At 40.0% G+C, this 26098-nt stretch overlaps 1 protein-coding gene and 1 long non-coding RNA gene across 8 annotated transcripts in view; both read right to left on the bottom strand.

Annotated features, from left to right (window-relative positions):
• IFT88 (intraflagellar transport 88) overlaps positions 1-4445 on the bottom strand; it is a 136059-nt gene extending 131614 nt beyond the window's left edge. For 3 of the 7 annotated variants that reach the window (XM_025462756.3, XM_025462757.3, XM_025462758.3), the window contains exon 1: positions 4249-4388. The gene's annotated coding sequence lies outside the window, so the exon portion shown is untranslated. Of the gene's footprint in view, positions 1-3685; positions 3881-3935; positions 3985-4248 lie in introns of those variants that run through there. The other 4 variants (XM_025462759.3, XM_035719805.2, XM_025462752.3 and 1 more) reach the window with 4 other exon arrangements.
• Positions 4446-15778: 11333 nt separating this feature from the next.
• On the bottom strand, positions 15779-25674 carry LOC112669560 (uncharacterized). Its single transcript, XR_003142356.3, has 2 exons — positions 25355-25674; positions 15779-16200 (listed from the first exon to the last, which is right to left on the bottom strand). It is a non-coding gene; the product is annotated as an uncharacterized LOC112669560 (long non-coding RNA).
• Positions 25675-26098: the final 424 nt, after the last annotated feature.

Genomic DNA, 26098 nt, shown 5'->3' on the forward strand with positions numbered 1-26098 from the left:
AAAAGGCCAGTGACAGGCACTAAAGGAGTACAGTTGGTTGCCCTTATTTTCAAAGAACTTAGTATCAAGTGCAGAAAGAAGAAGGTATGTAAATTATAATGCAATGCAGAAACCACTACGTACCTGCCACAATGGCTAAACTTAAAAAACCAACAACATAATAGGTCAGCAAAGATATGGAGTAATCTAAACAGTCATACATTGTTTTTGGGGGTGTAACATGGCACAATTTTGGAAAAAAAGTGTGGTCGTTTCATAAAATTAACATTTCTTTCTTATGAACCCACAATTCCATCCCAAAGTACTTACCTGAAGGAAATGAAAACAGAGGTCCATAAAAATATTAATATGCAAATGTTCATAGGAGCTTTGTTCTTAATAGTCGAAAACTAGGAACAGGCCAGGTGCCCATCAACAGAAAGGATAACCAAAATGCAGCATATTTATGCAATGAAGTATTATTCAGCAATAAAAAATAATGCACTGACGACACATATAATATGGAAGAATTATGTTGAGTGAAAGAAGTCTCACAAAACAGTACCTTATGTATGGTTTCATTAATTTAAAATTATAGGACAGGCAAAACTATTGTAGAAAACAATCAGAACAGTGGTTGCTTTTTAGGTATGGAGACTAGAGATTGAATGGAAAAGTGCAGGATTATAGAATTTTCTAGGGTGATAAGTATTCTATATCCTGTTAGGGGTTTGAGTTATACTGGTATACACTTGCAAAAACTCAATAAGTGCATACTTGAAATTTTTCTTTTCATTATACATTTTTTCTTAACAGAAAAAAAAAGAATTTTTTTAAAAATTCAAACTACAATTAATATGCATACTTAAATATTTAAGGGAAAGCTTAATATCTGTAATGTAGTTTGATGTGCATAAAAATAACATGGAAATAATGAATAGGTTTGTGATAAAGCAAGTATAGAAAAATGTTAATGGTAGAATCTATGTAACAGTTATGATGTTCACTGTAAAATTCTTTAAGCTTGGGGATCCCTGGGTGGCTCAGCGGTTAAGTGCCTGCCTTCGGCCCAGGGCGTGATTCTGGAGTCCCGGGATCAAATCCCTGCATGGAGCCTGCTTCTCCCTCTGCTTCTCTCTCTCCCTGTGTCTCTTATGAATAAATGAATCTTTAAAAAAAATTCTTTAAGCTTTACTGTACATCTGAAAATTTTCATAATAAAGTGTTGAAAGAAAAAATGCAAGACAGAATAAAACAGATGTCAGAGCAAAGTAAAATAGAAGTGTGGAGGAATTATAATTACTGTATACATATACTGTAGATGTAGTACTGTAGATGTAGTAATTACTCAAGAATTCTGGAAGAATTCTCAGACAAGGAATCATTCAAATGGAGAAATATTTTAGGCAATTTGGGGGAAGGGGCAGGCTAGCTAACCAAGAAATGTAGTATTGAACTACTTTACCTTAAAATACTTATTCTCTTTAAAGCCTGTACAATTTTAAGTGTGCCAGTAAATTCCATCAAAAATTTCAGCCTAATCTTAATGCTCAGTATAACACCAAACATATGTAGCTACTTGTAACCATTAAAAAAATTTTTAAATGTGAAATATAAAATTATTAATTTTTTGTATAATTTACATACAATAAATTTTACCTTTTTAAGGTGTATAATTCAGTGGTTTTTAGTATATTCACAAGGTTGTGCAACCACCACCACTATCTAATTCCAGAACGTTTTCATCACTCTATACTCCGGGAGCCTGTTAGCTGTCATTCTTCATTCGTCCCTCCTCCCAGCCTATAGCACTAATCTACTTTGTCTCTATGGATTTGCCAACTCTGGACATTTCATATGGAATCATCAATCAAAATTTTTTTTACCAATCAAATGGAATTATCCAATACATAGCCGTTTATGTCTGGTTTCTTTCATTTAACATAATGTTTTCAAGGTTCATCCATGTTGTAGCATGCATCAGTACTTCATTCCTTTTTATGATTGAATTATATTTTATCTATTTATTAGTTAATAAACATTTGGGTTGTTTCACTCTATGGTTATTAATACTGAAGCTGCTACAAACATTGGTGGAGATTTAGTGTGGACATAAATTTTCAATTCTATCGAGTGTAGACTAGGAACGACATTGTTGGGTCATACGGCAACTCTACATTTAATTTTTGGAGGAGCTCCTAGATTCCAAAGTGGCTGCACGTTTTACATTCCACCAGCAATGCATGAAGATTCCAATTTCTCCATGTCCTAACCAACACCGGTCATTGTCCCTCTTTTTGATGATAGCTATTCTAATGGGCATTTAACGGTATCTGTGGTTTTGATTTGCATTTCCTTGACGACTAATGATGTTGAGCATCTTCTCCTATGCTTATTGACATCTTGTATGTCTTTGGAGAAATGTCGTTAAGATGCTTCGCCCATTTTTAAAACCTGGGTTATTTGTTTTACCTGAGTTACAAATATTCTTTATACATTAATATTTTTATCCCATTCTATGCACTGTCCTTTCATTTTCTTGATAGTATTCTTTGAAGTATCCTTTGAATTTTGATGATGTACAATCTACCCATTTTTTTCCCTCGGTTGCTTGTGCTTTTAGTGTCACATCTAAAAAAACCCACTGCCTAACCTCAAGAAGATTTACATCTGTTTTCTTTTAAGAGCTTTATAGCTTTAGCCCTTACATTTAGGTCTTTTAAGTTAACCTTTCATTACTTTTTAGAGATGAAAACTCACTACTATGAAAGAAAATGTCAATCAGGTAGAAACGTTCACTTCAAATACCACTAATGGCATTAAAAGTCACTGGTATACAAACTCTCAGCTATAAAATAAGTCATGGGGATGTAAATTATAGCAAAGAGATTATAGTCATAATATCGTAGTAACTTTGGTGACAGATGGTAACTAGATTTATTGTGATCCTTTTGGAATGTACATAAATTTCAAATCACTGTCTTGCACACTTGAAATTCACATAAGGTGTATGTCAACTACAAGAAATAAAAATTTAAAAAATAAGTCATTCATATAAGATATAGAAAATATCTTTAAAACATTAGCTCAGAAAATGCTATGTTAGTGGTTCTCAAACTTTAGCATGCATAGGAAACCTCGGGGATTGCTAAAATACAGATTGTTACTCCCCCAGCAGCAGAGTCTGTGACTCATTAGGTCCTGATGGGAGTCATGACCACCCCTCGGCCCTCACAGTGTGCATTCCCAACAAGTTCCCAAGTGTTGCTGATGATGCTTGTCTGAGAACCCCACTGTGAGGGTTTTTGCTAACCAAGAACCTTCTGAGTATGAGTCCTATTTCCGTCCGCTCAGCTTACATGCACGTCATGAAAACAAGTAACTTTTAGAACTAGATATCCTTCCTGCTGGGTTGCAAGCACAGTGGAATTAGTTTACGTCCGAGACTTTTGCTGAACAGACATATAGTGAGCAAATTAATTTAAAAGATGTAGAAAGTAAGGCCAGGGGAGGTGAAGTACGGGTAGCAGAACAAATACAACTTCGGTTTTCTGGATCCCCCAAGCCATCAAAAGCAGTTTGTGCACCTAGAATGCCACTCATGTTGAAACAACCTGGGGATAATACTACCACAATATAAATCAAATGCCGATAACACCTTTTTTAAAAAAATGTAAAAGTCGCCCTTTTTTTTATGATACTCTACCACAGACTATGGCGAATAGTCCACATCCAAGATGCCCACTGTAGTTCCTCAGAAGCTCACAACCAGAAAACCCACTTGGTAAAAGGAAAAGTGGAACTTTAGCCCTAGAAAGAATCTTGGAAAAACAATACTCCAAGTCTTTGGAATTCTGCTTCATCTTTGTGAGACCAAGCACAGGTTTACGGCTTCTGCGGTGTCCTCTCCTAATTCACAAATTAAATGTTTTATTGGAAATCTTCAAAAGGCTTACATAACAAAAAACTAAGGATGAATGTGACCTGTATCTGCTACGACATGCAAAGGCTGGAGGAAAGGTCTCCTGTGGGTCGAGCCTGCCAGCGGAGCGGGGCCGCTGTGGGACCGCCGGCCGGTGCGCCGCCCCGCCGACAGCAGCAGCACCCGGTCCCGAGGGGCGGGGCTGGAATGGGCCGGGGGGGGCGGGCGGGCCGCGCAGCCGGGCAGCCGGGCGGGGCGGAGGGAGGCGCCGCCGGGGAGGTGCCTCCCGGCCTCCCACCACCGCCCGCCGCGGCTCAGGCGCTCCTCGGCCCTGGCCCTTCTCCTACCTCGCGGTGAGGGGAGCACGACGACCGCGAGTCTGCCGGGGAACGACGCGGCTTTCTCGAGAATCTACTAACAGCCCGCCTAGGCCAGAGCGCTGCGCCCGAGTCGTTGCCACGCGCGGAATCCAAGGAAACGGCTCCCACAGTCCTCCGCGCCAGAGCCGGGCGGGGGCGAGGCCAGAGAGGAGGGCGGCCGGGAGGGGGCGAGCCGGGGGCGGGGCGGGGCCGGAGAGGAGGGCGGCCGGGAGGGGGCGGGGCCCGGTGGGGGCGGAGCCAGAGAGGAGGGCATCCGGGCGGGGGCGGGGCCCGCGGGGGCGGGGTCAGGGAGAAGGGGGCGGGGCCGTCCCGAGCGGGACTAGGGTGAAGGTGAGGATACCCGATGCGATGGCCTTTGTTTGGAGTGTGAAGGAAAGAACCCAACAGTTTGTAAGTCCTGATGAAATCTGCCAGAAGGATTACTCAGAAATGATACTGGATTAGAAAATATCTCCTGTAGCCGCCACATTGATGTGAGCTGAGAAGCCGAGTCGTGCAGTCATTGACTGTCCGTCGTCACCCTGTAAAGTGGCTTAAGTGAGATCCTGTCTCGGAGGCACCGGCTTCTCTCCTTCCTCGTGTGCAGGTGTTTCCACAGCATCCTGTATACACCTTCTGCAGGTTCTCAAGGTAATCTTGTCTGGTGTGAGCCTTAAAGGGCAGAACTGAAAGTTTGTGTCCCAAGCACCTAGAACCAGGTTCATACTAAAAATAAAGGCGCAGTATGAATGAGAAATTCATAATTGTTTAATATCATTAAAGTTTGTTTTAAATTTTGAAGATTAATGGGGGTTATGCATGGGAAGTCTAGATACTAGTAAATAATGAGTTTCAAACATTAACTGTATGTTAGGAGACTACATTTTTAGCAATACATTTTATGTATGTCAATATAGTATTTTAATTATTATTCACAAGGTTATCTTGAGGGAAAAATGATGTACAGTAAGGAGAGACCTTTTTTTTTTTTTAATGAATCTCAGGACTACTGTGGTTAAGTCAACTAAACTAGTCTCTAGTACCTAGTTTTTTGTCAAACACTAGTACAGATGTTGCTGTGAGGATTTTTTAGGAGATGAGTAACAGTTAAGATTTTGAGCACAGCAGATTACCCTATATAGTGTGGATGGGCCTCATCCAATCCATTGAAAGACTTATGAGAAGAGACTGATGTCCCTGGAGGAGGAGGGAATTCTCCCTCCAGACTGCCTTCAGTCCCCAGCTGCCATATCAACTCTTCCCTAGGTCTCCAGCCTGCTGTCCTGCCCTGCATATTTTGGATTTGGCCATACCACAATTGCATGAGCCAATTCCTTAAAATAAATCTTAATATATGCCTCCTTTTGGTTCTCTTTCTGTGGAGAACTCTGACCAATAGAACTACTCAAGGATATTTGTACAGGAAGAGTTTTGGGACATTGAGATGGTTGCAAAGGCAGGTGTGTTGCTGTCCTAAAGATAATGTCTCTCTGATGCAAAGGCTGAGCACTTTGGCCTGCAGTCCACTATAAAAGATTGAAGTTCCTAAGTTCAGGGTTCCTCAGCTGTGACACAAACCCATTGCATGTGCAGCATCCACCTGGGCTACCATCATGGGACTTGGGAGGCAAGGAGAACTGAAGCTCAGGCTGCTTACTGTACTGTGAAGAATAAAGTCCTTTGGCTCTGATCCAGTACTTTCTGCAAGCATTTATGAAACTGTGTTAGATTGTTAGCGTGGAAAGAGGGTAAATCCTTACACAATTTTTGATAGTATCTAGCTACAATGCCTAGCTTAAGGCATGTTTATTATATATTTGTTGAATTAATTAGGGAACACTGTACAGCTCTTCTCTCAAGTTGTTGCACTTCAATATATAAGACAATTTTTGTTATCTTTTTAGGTCTCCAAGCTATAAATTTCTAGTTCTCTCAGAAAAGAAAATTGTTGAAAATGAGTTCAAGTTCCTTTATGCTTGGTTGCTCTTTAAGCATGATACATTTCCTTACCTAGAGAGTGATCAATCATCTCCTTCATTTTAAATATTGTGATGCAGCTACCACTTATTGAACATACTCATATTGCCAGACAAAATGTTGGGGTCACATAGCTTGTATTTCTCAAATAAAAGCACCACAGAAAGGATGCCTGGGTGGCTCAGTGGGTTAAGCATCTGCCTTTGGCTCAAGTCATGATCCTGAGGGATTGAAGCCCACATTGGCTCCCAGCAGGAATCTGCTTCACCCTCTCCCACTGCCCTTCTCCACACTTGTGCTCTCTCTCTCAAATAAATAAAAAAAAAATCTTAAAAAAATAAAAAGCTCCACAGAGAACAGAAATTTTGTCTTTTTTGTTGTAGACTATACCCTAGTGCCTAGGGAAGTGCCTGAAAATAGTGGGCTCTCAATAATTATTTATTGAATAAATTGTCAGGGCTTGTAACATATAAAGGCAGGAGTGAATGAGAAACAAGCAACAAGCATGAATCTTACATTTAGCATAAGTTATGGGGGAAAAGCTAATGCCACTAGTTAATACAAGAACACTATGGGAGAAGCAGATTTGAGAGAGAGAATAAATTTAATTTTGAACATGAACCTGTTGAATTTCAGATGTCTGTGAAATGTGCAATAGAGATGTTTGAGTAGGCAACTGTATATAATGATATAAAGCTCAGAGAAGAGATTCCATCTGGAGATATACATTTGGAATTCAGAGGCTTCCAAAATTGATGAAGTTGAAGCCTGGGAGTGAGTGAGATTCTTACTGGGGAGGAGAGTAGGTGGGATGAGAAAAGAGAGCCTAGAACTTAGCCTCAGAAACTTATCATTTAAAGATTTTGATCAAAAATAGCCAAACTAAAAAAAAAAAAAAAAAAAAAAAAAAGCCAAACTATGAAAAGAGCACAAATGTCATTGACTGATGAATGGATCAAGAAGATGTCGTATATATACATAATGGAATATTATTCAGCCATCAAAAGAATGAAGTCTTGCCATTTGCAACAACGTTGATGGAGCTAGAGTGTATTATGCGAAGCAAAATGAGTTAGAGAAAGACAAATGATTTCACTCATGTGAAATTTAAGACACAAAGCAAATGAGTATATGGGAAGGGGAAAAGAGAAAAACATACTCTTAACAATAGAGAACAAACTAAGGGTTGGTGAAGGGAGGTGGGTGGGGGATGGGCTAAGTGGGTGATGGGTATTAAGGAGGGCACTTGTTATGATGAGCATCGAATGTTATGTGTAAGTAATGAATCACTAAATTCTACTCCTGTAACCAATATTGCATGCTGTTAACTTACTAGAATTTATTTATTTATTTATTTTTATAAATTTATTTTTATTGGTGTTCAATTTGCCAACATATAGAATAACACCCAGTGTTCATCCCATCAAGTGCCCCCCTCAGTGCCCGTCACCCAGTCACCCCCACCCCCGCTCACCTCCCTTCCACCACCTCTAGTTCATTTCCCAGAGTTATGAGTCGCTCATGTTCTGTCTCCCTTTCTGATATTTCCCACTCATTTTTTCTCCTTTCCCCTTTATTCCCTTTCACTATTTTTTATATTCCCCAAATGAATGAGACCACATAATGTTTGTCCTTCTCCGATTGACTTATTTCACTCAGCATAATACCCTCCAGTGTCATCCACGTTGAAGCAAATGGTAGGTATCTGTCGTTTCTAATGGCTGAGTAATATTCCATTGTATACATAAACCACATCTTCTTTATCCATTCATCTTTCGATGGACACCGAGGCTCCTTCCACAGTTTGGCTATTGTGGACATTGCTGCTATAAACATCGGGGTGCAGGTGTCCTGGCGTTTCATTGCATCTGTATCTTTGGGGTAAATCCCCAGCAGTGCGATTGCTGGGTAGTAGGGCACATCTATTTTTAACTCTTTGAGGAACCTCCACACAGTTTTCCAGAGTGGCTGTACCAGTTCACATTCCCACCAACAGTGCAGGAGGGTTCCCCTTTCTCCACATCCTCTCCAACACTTGTGGTTTCCTGACTTGTTAATTTTCCCCATTCTCACTGGTGGGAGGTGGTATCTCATTGTGGTTTTGATTTGTATTTCCCTGATAGCAAGTGATGCGGAGCATTTTCTCATGTGCTTGTTGGCCATGTCTGTGTCTTCCTCTGTGAGATTTCTGTTCATGTCTTTTGCCCATTTCATGATTGGATTGTTTGTTTCTTTGGTGTTGAGTTTAATAAGTTCTTTATAGATCTTGGAAACTAGCCCTTTATCTGATAGGTCATTTGCAAATATCTTCTCCCATTCTGTAGGTTGTCTTTTAGTTTTGTTGACTGTATCTTTTGCTGTGCAAAAGCTTCTTATCTTGATGAAGTCCCAATAGTTCTTTTTTGCTTTTGTTTCTCTTGCCTTCATGGATGTATCTTACAAGAAGTTACTGTGGCCAAGTTCAAAAAGAAATAAAAGGCATTCAAATTGGCAAAGAAGAAGAAGAAGTCAAACTCTCCTTCTTCACAGATGACATGATACTCTACATAGAAAACCCAAAAGACTCCACCCCAAGATTGCTAGAACTCATAAAGCAATTTGGCAGTGTGGCAGGATACAAAATCAATGCCCAGAAGTCAGTGGCATTTCTATACACTAACAATGAGACTGAAGAAAGAGAAATTAAGGGGTCAATCCCATTTACAATTGCACCCGAAAGCATAAGATACCTAGGAATAAACCTAACCAAAGAGGTAAAGGAACTATACCCTAAAAACTACAGAACACTTCCGAAAGAAATTGAGGAAGACACAAAGAGATGGAAAAATATTCCATGCTCATGGATTGGAAGAATTAATATTGTGAAAATGTCAATGTTACCCAGGGCAATTTACACGTTTAATGCAATCCCTATCAAAATACCATGGACTTTCTTCAGAGAGTTGGAACAAATTATTTTAAGATTTGTGTGAAATCAGAAAAGACCCCCAATAGCCAGGGGAATATTAAAAAAGAAAACTATAGCTGGGGGCATCACAATGCCAGATTTCAGGTTGTACTACAAAGCTGTGGTCATCAAGACAGTGTGGTACTGGCACAAAAACAGACACATAGATCAATGGAACAGAATAGAGAATCCAGAAGTGGACCCTCAACTTTATGGTCAACTAATATTCGACAAAGGAGGAAAGACTATCCACTGGAAAAAATACAGTCTCTTCAATAAATGGTGTTGGGAAAATTAGACTTCCACATGCAGAAGAATGAAACTAGACCATTCTCTTACACCATACACAAAGATAAACTCAAAATGGATGAAAGATCTAAATGTAAGACAAGATTCCATCAAAATCCTAGAGGAGAACACAGGCAACACCCTTTTTGAACTAACTAGAATTTAAATAAAAATTAGGAAAAAATTAAATGCTTTGTAGAAGAGGATCCCCTAATGATTCTCATTAATAGCCTGATATATTGAAGCAAAACAAGGAAAATGAAAATAGAGGAAGCTAAAGGAAGAAACTGTCAAACAGATGGACAATGATGGTGCATGTGGATAAGAGATCAAGTAAGTTGTACTTGGCAATATGGAAGTCACCATTGGCTTAGCTAGAGTCCTTTCACTGAATGGTGATACAGAAGACTCTACCACATTTATTGGCAATTGGTGATGAAACAGAGACTGGATATTGGGTCTCAGGAAGCCTGGCTATTAATGGAAAGAGATAAAGCAGTAGTAGATGGCATGGGGTTTGGGAGTCCAAGTAGAGTTTTTGTTGGTCTGTTTTTTTAAGATGGAAGATACTAGAGCATGCCTGAATGCTGATAGAAATAATCCAGTAGAAAGTGGTTGAGGATGCAGGAGAGATAGCTGATTTTGAGGGGACTGCGGGAGATTCCAAGGTTTGCAAAAGGTGGAGAAGGTATAGAATTGGCAGAGAAGAGAACACACTAACTAGAGAAATATAGTAACATTTCTTAGTAAGTGTGTGGGTTCAGTTGATACTGATGATCATGAATAGGTAGCGATGCTCGTCTCCCCTATTGTCTGGTACTTTCCTGGTCCCATTTTCTTGACTGGATTGTACTTACTTCACTAAGTAGAGACATAAAGAAGGCAATAGTGGATTTCATCCAAGGTTGGAATTTGTTAGGTAGTTGCAAAGAGAGAGCAGAAGGGAAAAAAGAGTTTCAATGGTAGAAATGAAATTTAATATAAATAAAAGGGGAACTGAATTAAAGGGATCTAATGAATAGGAAGAAAGTAGAGGAATCAGGTTAGAAGTGCTGATGAGATCAGAGGAACAACTGGAATAGGGTTATTTCAAAAGATTAGAGAGTAGTCCTTCTGAATGAATGATGATGGAAGCAGTACAGCTTTCAGATGGTCACAAGGTCCAGGATTTGATGATAGGTGTGATCCGGAGGAATTCATTTGGAACTAGAAGTCCAGAGTTGAAGTCACTGGAATAAGGTATACTGAGACAGGTGGCAAAAAAATTGAAGGAGAGTAAGGAGAAAGTTGGGAGATGTTTGAAAAAAGGTATACCAGATGGCTCAAGATTCACAGCCACAGAAGGGTTGCAAGTGGGTGGGGAGTAACCAGTGGTCTGGAAGCAGTGTGGGGAAGTCAAAAGAAGCTACTAACCCTACTTCCTGCCTCTGAGTTCCGTGAGCAGTGAGTGAGTAACCAGAGAGGTCTTCATGGGAAGCATTGTCCTTGGAGGACAGCCGGTTTTCCCCATGAAAGCAGAGAGGTGGGAGAGCACTGGGGAAAGACTTGAAGATGTGGGGAAACCATCAATCACAGAACGAAAATTCCAGTGGACTAGGGAAGGCTTGGACCAGAGTATGACCACTGACAGGGACGACTTGTTCTCTGGGTAGTGACCAAGGACAACAGGAATGTGAAAGGGGATGGATTTAGACTGGACACTCTCTGGGAGGGCTTGGGCACATAGTCCTAGCATAATTCATAGTCCTAGCATAATAGCATAAGTCCTAGCATAGCATAGTCCTAGCATGTGACATCTGAAAGAGAGATGCAGTGTTTCCTTTTTGCATGGTCAGCTGTTGATGGTGGTTGCAGGTCATCAGCAGTGGCTGGCAGCCAGGAGCAAGTGGGCACCAGCCTCGTGGACATTTATTCAGTGGAAGGTAGTGGAGAATAAGTATATTCAGTCTGGTTTTTGACAATGGCTTGATGCTCTTACAGTCGCTGGGTCGGTGCTCCTAAAGGTCTGTCAATAGAGATTGTCTGTCATCCATCAATGATTCTATCTCGCCTGCTACATTTGTCTCCAGTCATTCCTCCCCTCTCCATCTCCCTACTACCTACAGCGTCTGGGCAACCATCTTCTCTCATCTGTCTGGCTACCATAACTTCCTAATTTTTCTCACTGCTTTTTCTTTGCTCTTCTATATTGCTCTCGTTCAATTTATTGCCGCACTGTAGTCAAAGTTATGATCCTTATGTGAATATCTGATCACAGTATTCCCTGCTTAGAACCTTTTTGTGCCCTCTTTCCCCACTCTACTTTGACCTCCAGACAAAGTCTAAGCTCAGAACATGGTTTATGAGGCCCTTCACAGTCTTAGTACTCAGGATTCTTTGTTGCAGCCAAGAAAAACTAATTCTTTTTTTTTGAAATTTTTTTTTTTTTTTATTCATGATAGGCACACAGTGATAGAGAGAGAGGCAGAGACACAGGCAGAGGGAGAAGCAGGCTCCATGCACCGGGAGCCTGACGTGGGATTCGATCCCGGATCTCCAGGATCGCGCCCTGGGCCAAAGGCAGGCGCCAAACTGCTGCGCCACCCAGGGATCCCAAGAAAAACTAATTCATGCTAACTTTAGCAGAAAAGGAATTCTTAAGAGAGATATCAGGTAACTTACAGTTTTGTCAGAGAGGCTAAGGAATGAGGCTTGGAAAACAAAAGAAACTCAGGGAGGTAAGGCACAGACAAAATCAAATCAGAGGAATAACCTGCCTAAATCATGGAGAGCAACCCTCAAAGTTTGCTCAGAACTGAGGGAATCTTCAGGATGTTGGATTTTCAATCATAAAACCAGGAAAATCCTGGGCAAACCAGGATAAATTGGTCACCTTACTGAGTCTGCTGCTGTAGGGATGTGTCATCTTGATACCTTAGTATTTGCTCTCCGCTTGATTCCTGCCATCTTGGACCCTTGATGACACATAGCTGTATTCTGCTGTTTTCTGACACGGTCTGCCTTATCACTGGACACTGGGTTCTAAGCACCGTGAATTATTTCTAACCATCCTGCCCTTCTTTTTCCTCCATCCAGAGTCAAAAAGTCCCAGCTGGGAACATGAGCTGACTGGCATTGGCTCAGAACACCAGGTATCAGGAACTCAAAGACAGGGTATCTGCTCCCTTTGAGCTTCTTCCTCCTGATTTTGGAGGAAGTGCAAAATGGAAAGGGTATTCAGCTGTGAGATGCCCAAAATGACTGACATCCATGATCCTTCCCTCTTTTTTGCCCTCTTCACTTGCATATTATGCCCCAGGCTATACTTAACATCTTTCAAGGCACTGGAAACAATCCTGATCTCTCTCACCTCCAGGCCTTCACACAAGCTGTTTTTTTTTTTCCTGTTTTTGTTAAGATTTTCTTTATTCATTTGAGAAAGGGAGAGAGAGAGAGAATGAGCAGGAGGGAGGGGTGGAGAAAGAGAGAGAGCAGACTCCCTGCTGTGCAGAGAGCCCAACCCTAGGATCAGTACCTGAGCTGAAGGCAGACGCTTCACAGACTGAACCACCTAGGTGCTCATTTTGGTTTGGGTTTTTTTCTAAAATGGTCTTTCTACGGTCCTCTCAACCTAGCCACCTCTTTCTCCAGGATGCCTTCCCTAGTCCTTGATGTATTAGTTTGCTACGGCTGCCAGAACAAAATACCATAGCCAGGGTGGTTCAAACAACAGAAGCTTATTTTCTCACAGCTGTGGATGTTGGAAGTCCATGATCAGAGTGTCCGCAGGGTTGGTTTCTGCTGCACATCACTCCTTCGTTTACAGATACTGCTCCCTTGCTGCTTCACACAGTTGTCCCTCTGTGTGTGGTACCCCTGGCATCTCACTGTGTGTCCTAATCCCTTCCTGTAGGAACACTAGTCCGATTAGATTGAGACTCATCCTAAAGGCCTCATTTTAACCGAATTACCTTTTTTTTTTAATGTGGATCCCTTCATGAATTAGTGTGTCATGTTAATCTTCTTCATATCATTTCAGTGTTAGTATATGTGCTGCTGAAGCAAACACTAACCTAACACTACCTCTTTAACCAAATACAGTTACATTCTGAGATACTAGGGGTTAGGGTTTCAACATACGAATTTGGGGGGACAAAATTCAGTCCACAACACCTAGTTTATGTTGGGTCGTATATATGCCTAGAGCATGTTGATTGTTTGCTATCAGTGCACATAGCACAGTTTTATAGTTACTACTTATATATGTAAAAGTTCACCCAAATCAGCCACATATTGCTGTTCACCACTGGGTTCCTACCCTAGTACAATAAAACTTAGTTTATCTGATAAGTAATTTAGGCACTGTGAAAACTCTTCATCTATTCTTCCCAGAAAAATACCATGAAATGCGGTTATTGCTTGTTAAATATTTAAAATTATCATGATTCTTTTCTACCCTAAAAGTTAAAAGCAGGGATGCCTGGATGGCTCAGCGGTTGAGCATCTGCCATCTGCCCAGGGAGTGATCCTGCAGTCCCAGGATGGAGTCCTGTACTGGGCTCCCTGCATGGGGCCTGCTTCTCTCTCTGCCTATGTCTCTGCCTCTCTCTCTATGTCTCTCGTGAATAAATAAATAAAATCTTAAAAAAAAAAAAAGTTAAAAGCAAATTTGCCTGAAAATGCAGGGGGAAATTTTTTCCCTCATTTTTCAAATAACAGACCCATTCTTTAATGGGGCTAATGACCTGACCAGTATAATCCCTTTTATCCTTATTAGGAAGATAGTCACCGCTCAGTACTTTGAAAATATGATCACTGATGTTCCAGATTCTCTTTTCCTTTTACTGTTTGTATGATACAGCAGTAACCTATACTCCTACCTGGATGTTTTATTAGGAGCTTGCTTTGTGTTGAAAAGTGCAAGAAAGAAGTAGTAGGCCTAATTTTACAGTTTCTACATCAAATGTACTGTACTCTCTCCCTTTAGAGGCACTTAAATGAGATTCATATTCCTTAATATGAAAAACACTGCTTTTCCAACTGGCACCAACCGAGTCTGAAGAAATCCTTATGGCTTTGGGAAGGATCTTTAGATCCTAAATTGTAGGTAGACCCTGTACTCACAGTTTAAATAAATATCACACTTTGTGCTGAGACTTTTAAGATTTCTTACTTGTGAGTTACAAATTAACTTTAGCCTGCTTGATAATTTTAACCTGTTCTAAAATAAATGGACATTGGACTGTACATTGCCATAATAAGAGTCCCATTCCATTCACAACACAAAAACTAGAGGCATTAACAAGTTGAAATTAATGTGTAATATATAAGGAGGCAGGAGGTGCTTCAAGTTGTACCCACACTATCACATGCCCCAAGGGTAGCATCTGAAATGGACAAAACACAGTTTAACCTAGGAGATTCTAAATTATGACTAGGGAGTGCTCACTAAAGTCCAACCATTAATTTTATAGTATATTGTTTTCCAAAGGGGAATCAGCCAAATAGTCAATGACTGAACGTTATCACAACTTACAACTTTACAAGGTTGAAAAGGCAAACTCTTGGCCTTCTAATGGTAAAGTAATCCAGTTCCAAGGCACACATAAAAATAAAATTAACGAGGGGTGCCTGAGTGGCTCAGTGCGTTAAGCGTCAGCTCAGGTCAAGATCCTGGGGTCCTGAGATCATGGAGCCCAGTGTCCGGCTGCCTGCTCAGTAGGAAATCTGCTTCTCCCTCTTCCTCTGCCCCACCCCTCACTCGGCACGCTCTCTCTCAAATAAATAAATATTTTTTAAAAATAGAATAAAATTAATGACAATGGCTACCTATCACTCAAGTATGCTAGTCATACAGCCCGTACAAAGCACTTGGTTGCTTTTGCCTCTTTCCCTTTTGAATTCCTCTCTCTCACCCTGGATCATTCCTTCTATCTTAAATCTAGCTCTAAAATCTTATTACTACCAAAAATTCTTAATGTATGCAGCAAAGAAGAGCCTAATAACTAAATTGATTGGTGTAAATCTTTAGGATTATCCACATTTTATCACAACTCTTCAATATTCTTTTGGATTTTTCATCCAAAATTGATAGTTTTCAGTAAAAAAAAAAAAAAGTGTCCCTTAACTAGAGATTTCACGGGATATCTAACAGTTGTGTTGAGTTTACCACTTTCTAGGTATAAACACAACTTCAGTTTCTATTCCTATTAATTTTGCCGGTATTTACTCCATCTACAGTCAAAACCCTCCATTTCTTGGACTTCACCTCCCCTTCTAACCTTATTTTCTTTTGTAAAGAAGAAATAATGGTTTTGGAAGTGAAGATGAAGTACTAAGAGAAGGTTTACTGTCAAACAACGGACCTGATGCAGATCAAAAAAATTGGGCTCCAGGAATGAGATTCTGTGAACTGGGTCTCAGGAAAGCAGAGTCTCTGAGGTCTGGAGATATCCAAGCTAAGTGGCTAAGCGTTGTAGAAGTGTATTTCTGTGTTTTGTCAGAAGGCAGTCTTTCCAGTGGGTGTGATGTTCTTCTTTCAGGGTCGCAGTGCCTCAGTTGTCTTTCCTGATTCAGGATTATGGAATCCCAGCTGTTGTTACAAAGGAAGTCAAGTCTGCATTGCCTCCTGTCCCTCAGATGGTATCATCATCATTGTAAGTTTCTGGAGATGGGGGCTGTGCCTTGTATTTCTTGGCATCCTCTATGGATGTGTAGAATAAACTTTATATTGGTCTTAGCTTTTTCAACTATAAAAAGAAAATTGGAAGGTTTTTAAAAATGCTCAAATTAAAAATTTTACTTATAAGGGATTGCAGGCAACTTCAATAAAATTTCTGGACCTGAACATTTTTTTTTAAGATTTTATTTTTGTTTATTCATGAGAGACACACAGAGGCAGAGATATAGGCAGAGGGAGAAGCTCCCCTGCAGGGAGCCCAATGCGGGACTCAATCCCAGGACCCCCAGGATCACTACCTGAGCCAAAGGCAAATGCTCAACCACTGAGCCACCCAGGTGCCCCAGATCTCTGGATTAATCCAGTCCATAAAGCTTACTTATACTGAATCCAAAATACATGTAATAATTCAAGTTCACTTACATTAATTATAATAGTACTAGCCATAACATTAGTGATTAATAGTTATCATATATTGTGTTAATAATAATATAATTATATATAAGAATTGTATAACCACAGAATAGTATATAAGTATAATATTAATGATTATAATGATATAATTTTGTGACATAAAATTAACCAATTTAATTTAATGATTAAAGCATATTTATGCTTAGTCCAAATTATATTTAATAATTCCACATTTTTGCTCAGTCTAAATTAGATTTAATAATGCAACGTTTTTCCCCAAGTTTATCTCCATCTTTCCAGAAAGTATACAAATCAGGAGACCTTCTTTTAGCAAAGTTGTGCCCTATTCTTTTTATCACAAGGTTAAGAAAACAGAAGGTAAAGATGACAGTAAAGAAACACTATGACTTCCTTCCATAAGCAAAAATACTATTCTTCTTTAAGAAGCTTTATTTATTTATTCATGAGAGACACACACACACACACACACACAGAGAGAGAGAGAGAGAGAGAGAGAGAGAGAGGTGAGGGAGAAGCAGGCTCCATGCAGGGAGCCTGACATGGGACTGGATCCCGGGTCTCCAGGATCACACCCCGGACTGAAGGCGGCACTAAACCACTGAGCCACCCGGGCTGCCCACAAAAATACTATTCTTAAGCTTAATTTGAAATGGCAATATCAATAAAAGGTAAAGATAATTCAATATTTTTCAGCCTAAGGCTTGGTTGCTGCAAAGTTTCATGGACCACTGCACTTCTCAAATACATGTAGGGATCTGTGGCATTATGTCAGGGATATGCAAGAAAAGGAATTTTGCTGAAGCATCAATTTTACTAGACTATATTTTGGGGGAAAGTGTATATAATTTAAATTGGTAAAGAAATTTATATATTTTTTTATTGAGGTATAATTGACATAACATTATATAGTTGGCCCTTAAACAACATGGGTTTGAACTGTACAGGTCCACTTATAAGTGGATTTTTTTCAATAAATACAATACTGTAAATGTATTTTCTTTCTTATTTATTTATTTTTTTTATCAGGGGGAGAGGCAGAAGGAGAGGGAGAGAGATAATCTTAAGTAGACTCCACACTCAAAGTCTGACATAGGGCTCAGTCTCACAACCTGGAGTCATGACCTGAGGCAAGATCAAGAATTGGACACTTAACCAACTGAGCCACAAGGCACCCCTCTTTGCTCTTTTTTATGGTTTCTTAACAGCATTTTTTTTTCTGTAGCTTACTTATTATAAGAAGTAGTATATAATACATATAATATCCAAAACATTTGCTAATTGTTTACATTTTTGGTAAGGCTTCCAGTCAACAGTTGGCTATTACTAGTTAAGTTTTGTGGAGTTGAAATTATATGTGGATTTTTGACTGGGCAGTGGGTTAGCACTTCTAACCCTGCATTGTTCAAGGTAGGTGGTATTAGTTTCAGGTGTAAAACATAATGATTTGAAATCTGTATTATTGCAAAATTGTCACCTCAATAAATTTAGTTAACATTCATTACCAGACATGGTTACAAAATTTTTTTCTTGTGAAGAAAATTTTTAAGAGTTACTCTCTCAGCAACTTTTAAATATGTAGGGGCACCTGGGTAGTTCAATAGTTGATCTATCTTTGGCTCAGGTTGTGATCCCAGGATCCTGGGATCAAGTTCTACATCAGGCTCCCGCTGGTAGCCTGTTTCCCCCTCTGCCTATGTCTCTGCCTTTCTCTGAGTGTCTGTCATGAATAAATAAATAAAATCTTTTAAAAAAAACTTTTAAAATTGCAATACAGTATTAACTATAGTTGCCATGCTCTACATTACATCCCATGACTTCTTTATTTTATAACTGAAGTTTGTAACTTTTGGCCTCCTTTGCCCCCCTTTGCCCCACTTCACCTACCTCCCACTCCCTACCACTCACTGACATCCAGTAATGTGTTCTCTGTATCTATATGCCTTTTTTTTTTTTTTTAGATTCCACATGAATGAAATCATATGGTATCTGGCTTTCCCTATCTGTCTTATTTCACTTAGTATAATATCCTCAAGTTCCATCCATGTTGTGGCAAATAGCAAGATTTCCTTCTTTTTTATGGCTGAATAATATTCTATTGAATATACATATGACATTTTCTTTATCTATTCATCAATTGATGAACACTTACATTATTTCTATAAATACATTATTTCAATAAATACAAATCTTGGCTATTGTAAATAATGCTGAAGTGAACAGGGGATGTGTGCATCTTTTAAAGTTAGTGTTTTCATTTTCTTGGAATACCCAGAAGTGAAATTGCTGGATCACATGGTAATTCTATTTTTAATTTTTTGAGGATCCTCCATACTGTTTTTCAAAGAGGTTGCACCAATTTACATTTCCATAAAGAGTACACAAGAGTTTCCCTTTCTCCACATCCTTCTTAATACTTGTTAATTCCTGTCTTTCTGAAAACAGCCATTCCAAGAGATCTGAGGTGATACCTCACTGTGGGTTTAATTTACATTTCCCTGTTGATTAGCAATGCTGAGCATCTTTTCATGTTCCTACTACCCATCTATATGTTTGAAAAAAGACCATTCAGATCCTCAGCCCATTTTTTTTTTTAAATCAGATTGTTTCTTTTTCTTTCTTTTGTTTTTTTAAGACTTTACTTATTTATTTTATTTGAGAGAGAGCACAAGTGGTGGTGATGGGGAGGGGTAGAAGCAGAAGGTAGAAGCATGCTCCCTGCTAAGCAGGGAGCCCAAGGTGGGGCTCAATCCCAGGACCCTGGGATGATGACCCTCTGAACCAAAAGGAGACACAACCAATTAAGACACCAAGGCGCCCCAAAATCAGATTGTTTCTTTGCTGTTGAGTTGTATGAGTTCTTTATGTATTTCGGCTGTAAACCACAAATCAGATATATCATTTACAAATATTTTCTCCCATTCAGAAGGTAGTCTTTTCGTTTTATTGATGTTTTCTTTTGTTGTGAAGAAACATTTTAGTTTGATGTAGTTTCTTTATGTCTTTCTTGCCTTTACTTTTGGTGTCAAATCCAAAAAGACATCACTCAGACCTATGTCAGGAGCTTACCGGCTCTGTTTAGAATTTTAGAATTGCTTATTATCATTCTGTGAAAAATGTCATCGGAATTTTGATAAGAATTGCACTGAATATATAGATTACTTTGGGTGGTATGGACATTTTAGCAATGGCAATTCTTCCAAACCATGAATATGAAATATCTATTTATCTGTATCTCCCTAAATTTCTCTCATCAATGTCTTAAACTTTGCAGTGTACAGGTTTTTCACCTTCTTGGTTAAATTTATTCCTAGGTATTTTATTCTTTCTGATGCAATTATAAATTGTGCTCTTAATGTCTTTCTGACAGTTTGCTATTGCTGTACAGAAGCCCAACTGGTTTTTGTGTATCGATTTTGTATCTTGCAACTTTACTGAATTCATTTCTTAATTTTAACATTTTTTAGGTAGAGTTGTTAGGGTTTTCTATATATAGTATCATGTCATCTACAAATAATGACAGGTTTACTTCTTCCTTTCCAATTTGGATGCCTTTTTTTTTCTCCTTTTTCTTGCCTAATTGCCCTGACTTGAATTTCCAATACGATGTTGAATAACATGGCAGGAGTGGGCAACCTTGTCTTATTCCTGATGTTAAGAGGAAAAAATTTTAAGCTTTTCACCATCAAGTATGATGTTATCTGTGGGCTTGTCACATATGGCCTTTATTATGTTAAAGTACTCTCCTACTATACCTACTTTGTTGAGAGTTTTTATCACAGATTGGTGATAAATTTTGTCAAGTGCTTTTTCTGCATCTGGTGAGATGGTCACATGATTTTTATTCTTCATTTTGTTATGTGGTGTGAAATGTTGATTGATTTGGCTGATTGAATCATCCTTGTATCTCTGGAATAAATTCCAATTGATCATGTTGTGTGATCCTTTTAATGTATTGTTGAATTTAGTTTGCTAGTATTGTTGAGGATTTGGGGATTTATGTTCATCAGGAATATTGGCCTGCAATGTTGCTTGTGGCATCCTTGTCTGGTTTTGATACCAGGGTAATGCTGCCTTTGTGAAATAAGTTTGGGAGCACTCCCTGCTCTCCAATTTTTTTTTGGAAGAGTTCGAAAAGAATTGGTTTTAAATCTTCTTTGATAGATGTTTTTGTTTTGTGGTTACCATAAGGGTTACATCTAGCAATTTAAATACATATATTTTAAGTTGATAATAATTTAATTTTGAATGTATTCTAACGCTTTGCATTTTATCCTCTCCCTCTGCATTTTTAAAAAGATTTTATTTTAAGTAACCTCTGCACCTAATGCAGGGTCTGAACTCACAACCCTAGGATCAAGAGTCACCTGCTCTTCTGAAAGAGTCAGCCAGGTGCTCCTCTGCATTTTGTTTTTGGTGTCATATTTTATATGTTTTTAACTTGCATGTCCCTTGACTAATTATTGTAGTTACAGTTATTTGTTCACTTTTGTCTTTTAACCTGCATACCAGCTTTATAGATGAATAATTTACTACCTTTATTAATATTTGTCTTTACCAGTGAGAGTTATACTTTCATATGTTTTCTTAGTATTTATTAGTGCCTTTTCAGAGTAAAGAAGTTCCTTTAACATTTCTTATAAGGCCAATGTTGTGTTGATCAGCTCCTTTGGCTTTTCTTATCTGGAAAAGTCTTTATCTCTTCTTCAGTTCTGAACGATAACTTCATCACATAGTTAGTTATTCATGATCAGAAGTTTTTTCCTTTCAGCATGTTGAACTTCTGGTCTGCAAATTTCTGCTGAAAATATGCTGACATTTTTCTAGGGGCTTACTTGTATGTAACAAGTTTTTCTCTCGTTGCTTTCAAGATTCTCTCTCCTTGTCTTTAACTTTTGACATTTTAATTATATTATGTTTTGGTGTGTGTCTCTTTGGGTTCCTCTGATTAGAACTCTCTGGGTTTTCTGGATCTGAATATCTGTTTCTTTCCCCAGGTAAAGAAGTTTTCAGCCATTACTTCTTCAAAGAAATTTTCTGTCCCTTTCTGTCTCTTCTACTACTGGAACTCCTATAATGTGAATGTAGTCTGCTTGATGTCTCATAAATCCCTTACACTATCTTTCCTTTTATTTTATCCTTTTTTTCTTTTTGCTGCTCTGATTGGGTGAGACTTTGAGTTCACTGATCTTTTCTTCTGCTTAGCCTACTCTACTGTTGAACACTTCTAGTACATTTCTTCGGTTCAGCTATTGTATTCTTCAGTTCTGTGACTTCTGTTTGGAGCTCACTTTCTCTTTTCTATCTCTTCATCATGAAGTTCTCACTGTGTTCATCCATTCTCCCAAGTGCAATGAACATCTTTATGACTATTATTTTGAACTCTTTATTGGATAAATTACTTATCTCTTTTATTAATTCTTTTTCTCTGACATTTTATCTTGTTCTTCCTTTGGAATGTATTCCTGTGTTTCTTCATTTTGCTTGAGTTTCTGCATTGGTTTCTATGAATTAGTTGAAGCAGCCACCTCTTTCAGTCTTGAAAGTTTGGCTTTGTGTAGGAATTGAACTTCTTGTTAGGCCCTGCCCTATCTGATCTTGGTTATCTCTCAAACCTTCGTGATTGTTCAAGAAGGCTATTATATTTTTAACAGCCCAGTACTTAAGGGTGTACAAAGACTAGTCAGTGTCCCCAGGGTGGTAGGCGACCCCAGTCGGTCTGTAGATTCAGGCTGATTGGAAACCAGTGCTCAGGCAGCAATTCTTTTTTTTTTTTTTTTTTTTTTTTTATGATAGTCACAGAGAGAGAAAGAGAGGCAGAGACATAGGCAGAGGGAGAAGCAGGCTCCATGCACCGGGAGCCCGACGTGGGATTCGATCCCGGGTCTCCAGGATCGCGCCCTGGGCCAAAGGCAGGCGCCAAACCGCTGCGCCACCCAGGGATCCCTCAGGCAGCAATTCTTAAAGAACTTAAATATATACAGTCCTGTGGGACTACATGCATAAGCCTGGCTGGCTTTCAGAGCCAGATGATTTGGAGGTGTCTCCTGGGTGGCAGTTGCAAAAATCGGGACTCTGGGTGAATTTACAAGCTCCTTTCTGGGGGATACCAGTAAGCTGTAGTGAGACAGAGAGAGAGAGAGAGAGAGAGCGAGAGAGAGAGCGCGCAACAACGGTGTCCCCTGGCCTGTGTTCCCCACCAGCGCCTCTGCAGCCTCCAGATGTACTCCGGACCTGAACTGAAGCCTGCCACTGAAGTCAAGTCCCCATGGCTAGCAAGCAATTTCTTTTTCACTGAAAGCCTGGGGATCTGCTTTCCATCTGCTGTCGAGGCAGCTCCCCGGGGCAAGACTACCCAGACTGTGTCTCCTCTCGTTACAGACGCATGGGACCCAGGAAAGGAAAGCCTCCTGGTCACCAGAGCCAGGCAATCAAGGGGGTATCCCTGGGACAGCAGCCACAGAAACCAGGGCGCCAGATGTAAAAAAACTGGGCTACTGGCCACATATAAGAGATTCCCTCTGACAGATGCTAGGGCACGGCAAAGAGAGAATGTAAAGAAAGTGCCCACTCTCTAGGGTCTCAGGAACGGTTACAGACAGCCTCTAAATGTGTATTTACTTAGAAGCCTGCCCCTCAGCTAGTAGGCCACTTCCAGAGAGAGGCTGAGCTCCTGGGGCTGTTGTTTCTTGCTGTGCCCTGGGGATGGTAGCTGTTTAAAATCTCTTAAAATCTCATCAGTTAAAGTCCTGTGGAACCTGAAAGTGTAAACCCACCAGAACCTGGTGATATCAGAGGTGTCCCCTGGCAGCAATCATAAAAATCAAGGCACCGGACAAAGGTACAGACTCTTCTGGAAAGCCAGTGAGCTGAAAAGAGGCAGAGGAAGAGGCAAAGATGGTGTCCACTGGCCTCTCCTTCCTGAGAGCCTGTCCATAGGTCCCTGTAAGTGTGCCAGACCCTGTAAGTGTGCTAGAGGCTTGCCTCACAGGCCAAAGCTCCTGGACAAGCCAATGGGCCTCTTTCTCAGAAAGTCTGGTGTGTTTCTATTATCTGTGAAGTGCCCTGAACTGTTTCTCTAATTGTTACAGTTATGTGGAGACTCATGAACACAAGCCCCCCTTGGCCTCCAGAAGCAGGTGATTGAGGGGTGTCCCCTGGGTGGCAGTCCTAAAAGTTTGTAAAGACAGAAACCACAGACATTCATAGAAGCTCCACCCTGGAAAGCCTGGTGGTCTGGAGTGTGGCAGAGGGAGAGTGTGAGGATGGCACCTATGGAGAAAAAAGAGGAAAATGGAATAGAAAAAGAAGAAAGAGGAAAAAGAAAGAAAGGAAAGGTGGCTGCCCACATTCGTAGTGCAGAGGGAGCGTGTGCAAGATGGTGCTGCCACCTCCAGCCCTGGAGAGTATCCCAGCAAGCCCTGCCCTCACACCAATGCTGCACAATTAAGAAATAAGTCTCTTTCACATAGAGTCTGGGTGCTTCTCAGAGGGCTGCTTTTGAGCTGGGCTTGGGGTGGGAAGAGTCTGTGGGTGGGGACCTCGAACTGCTGCTCCTCTGCTCCAGAGGGTCTTATGGGGAAAAAGCCTCGTTTGTCTTCAAGGCCAGATGTCTTGGGGATTCATCTTTGAGGTGCTGATTTTATTTTATTTTATTTACTTACTCTTCCAAATTTTTATTCAAACTCAAGTTAGTTAACACCTAGTGTAGTATTAGTTTCAGGAGCAAAATTTAGTGATTCACTTACATATAACACCCAGTGCTCATCACAACAAATACCTTTCTTAATGCCCATCACCCAGTTAGCCCATCCTCCAACTCACCTCACCTCCAGCAACCCTCAGTTGTCCTCTATAGTTAAGAGTCTATTATGGTTTTTGCCTCACTCTCTGTTTTTATCGTGTTTTTCCTTCCCTTCCCATATGCTCATCTGTTTTGTTTCTTAAATTCCACACATGAGTGAAATCATATGGTATTTGTCTTTCTCTGACTGACTTATTTCACTTGGCATAATACACTCATCATAGTTAATGGCAAGATTTCATTCTTTTTGATGGCCAATATTCCATTGTGTATATATATATATACACACCCTCACACCCACACATACACACCACATCTTCTTCGTTCATTCCTTAGTCAATGGACATTTGGGCTCTTTCCATAATTAGGCTATTGTGGATAGTGCTGCTATGAACATTGAGGTGCATGTGCCCCTTCGAATGAGCATTTTTGTATCCTTTGAATAAATATCTAGTAGTGTAATTGCTGGGTAATAAGGTAGTTCTATTTTTTAACTTTTTGAAGAACTTCCATGCTGTTCTCTAGAGTGGCTGCACTTTACACTGCAGTGTGCATTCCCACCAACAGTGTAAGAGGGTTCCCCTTTGTCCACATCCTGGGGTGCTGCTGGTTTTAAAAGTCAGGGTGCCCAATGGGAGGTACAAACCCATCACTCCTTAGGGAAAAGCTCCAGGTTTTGTGTTGCCTCTCAATTATGGGTCCCTGCACAGGGGAGGGGTTTATGGCAAGGTAGTATCTCAGCCTTTCTTACTCACTTCAATGTGATTTCTTTTTTGTTTACCTGACATGAAGGGGTCATGCCACCAGTTTTTAGGGTTTTCTCAAAGGAAATTTTCCATATGTAGCTGAAGATTCAGTATGTCCACAGGAGGAGGTGAGTTCAGGATATTTCTACATTACCATCTTGAACCAGAATCTCAAATATCAGATATTATTTTATGTTAACACAAATATGGATATATTGTAGAATAGGAATATAAATTCTTACACATTCTTAAGAAAACACTCAAACTTCAATGAAACATTAAGTTTGGAGGAAGTGTCTTCTGGGACCCAAGGAAGGAAGTATCTTCATTCTCTGCCATTGCTGTTCCTTGGTGGAAAAAACTGAGAAATGTTGCCATAGGAGCTGACTTTCCTGAGTGAGGGATTCTGGCTTCTACTTCCAGCATTGCTACTGAGTCATTGTGTAACACTTGGCAAGTCCCTTTCTTCTCTAGGACTGAGTCTTGTCGCTTGTAAAAGGAGGAGCTGGCCTTGGCCTCTTCTAGGACTGTTTCTGGACTCTGATCTTATCTGACTTCTCTTCATGTGTCACAATGATTACTGTGTGTCGGCACAGTATTACCAGCTAATTGGACTGATGTTTACCTTGAAAGGGATTTTAATGATTGTTAAAAGGAGGCTGTGAAGTATAAATGTATGTCTTTCAGTACGAAAGTAAACTTCCCCTTTATACAAATCTCTCACTTTTAAGAACCCATAGAGTACCCTAGATTGAAGGTAGTAAATCTGTATTCAGTGTGATAGGTGATTACTGATTCAACAAGGGAGTTGGGCAGAGGGAGAAAAAGTGGAAAAATACTGTCATAAATATTGAAGCAACTTTTATGGGTGGAAACTAGTAAAAGGTGGCCTAAAGTCCACTCTGCTGCCTATGTAGTCTCCTTTGTGCTTGGAGCAGGGTTTCTTTAGAAACCAGCACACTCCTGTCCTTTCATAAGCCCCAGAC

The sequence above is a fragment of the Canis lupus genome, chromosome 25 (assembly GCF_003254725.2).
Source record: "Canis lupus dingo isolate Sandy chromosome 25, ASM325472v2, whole genome shotgun sequence".
Lineage (NCBI taxonomy): Eukaryota > Metazoa > Chordata > Mammalia > Carnivora > Canidae > Canis > Canis lupus.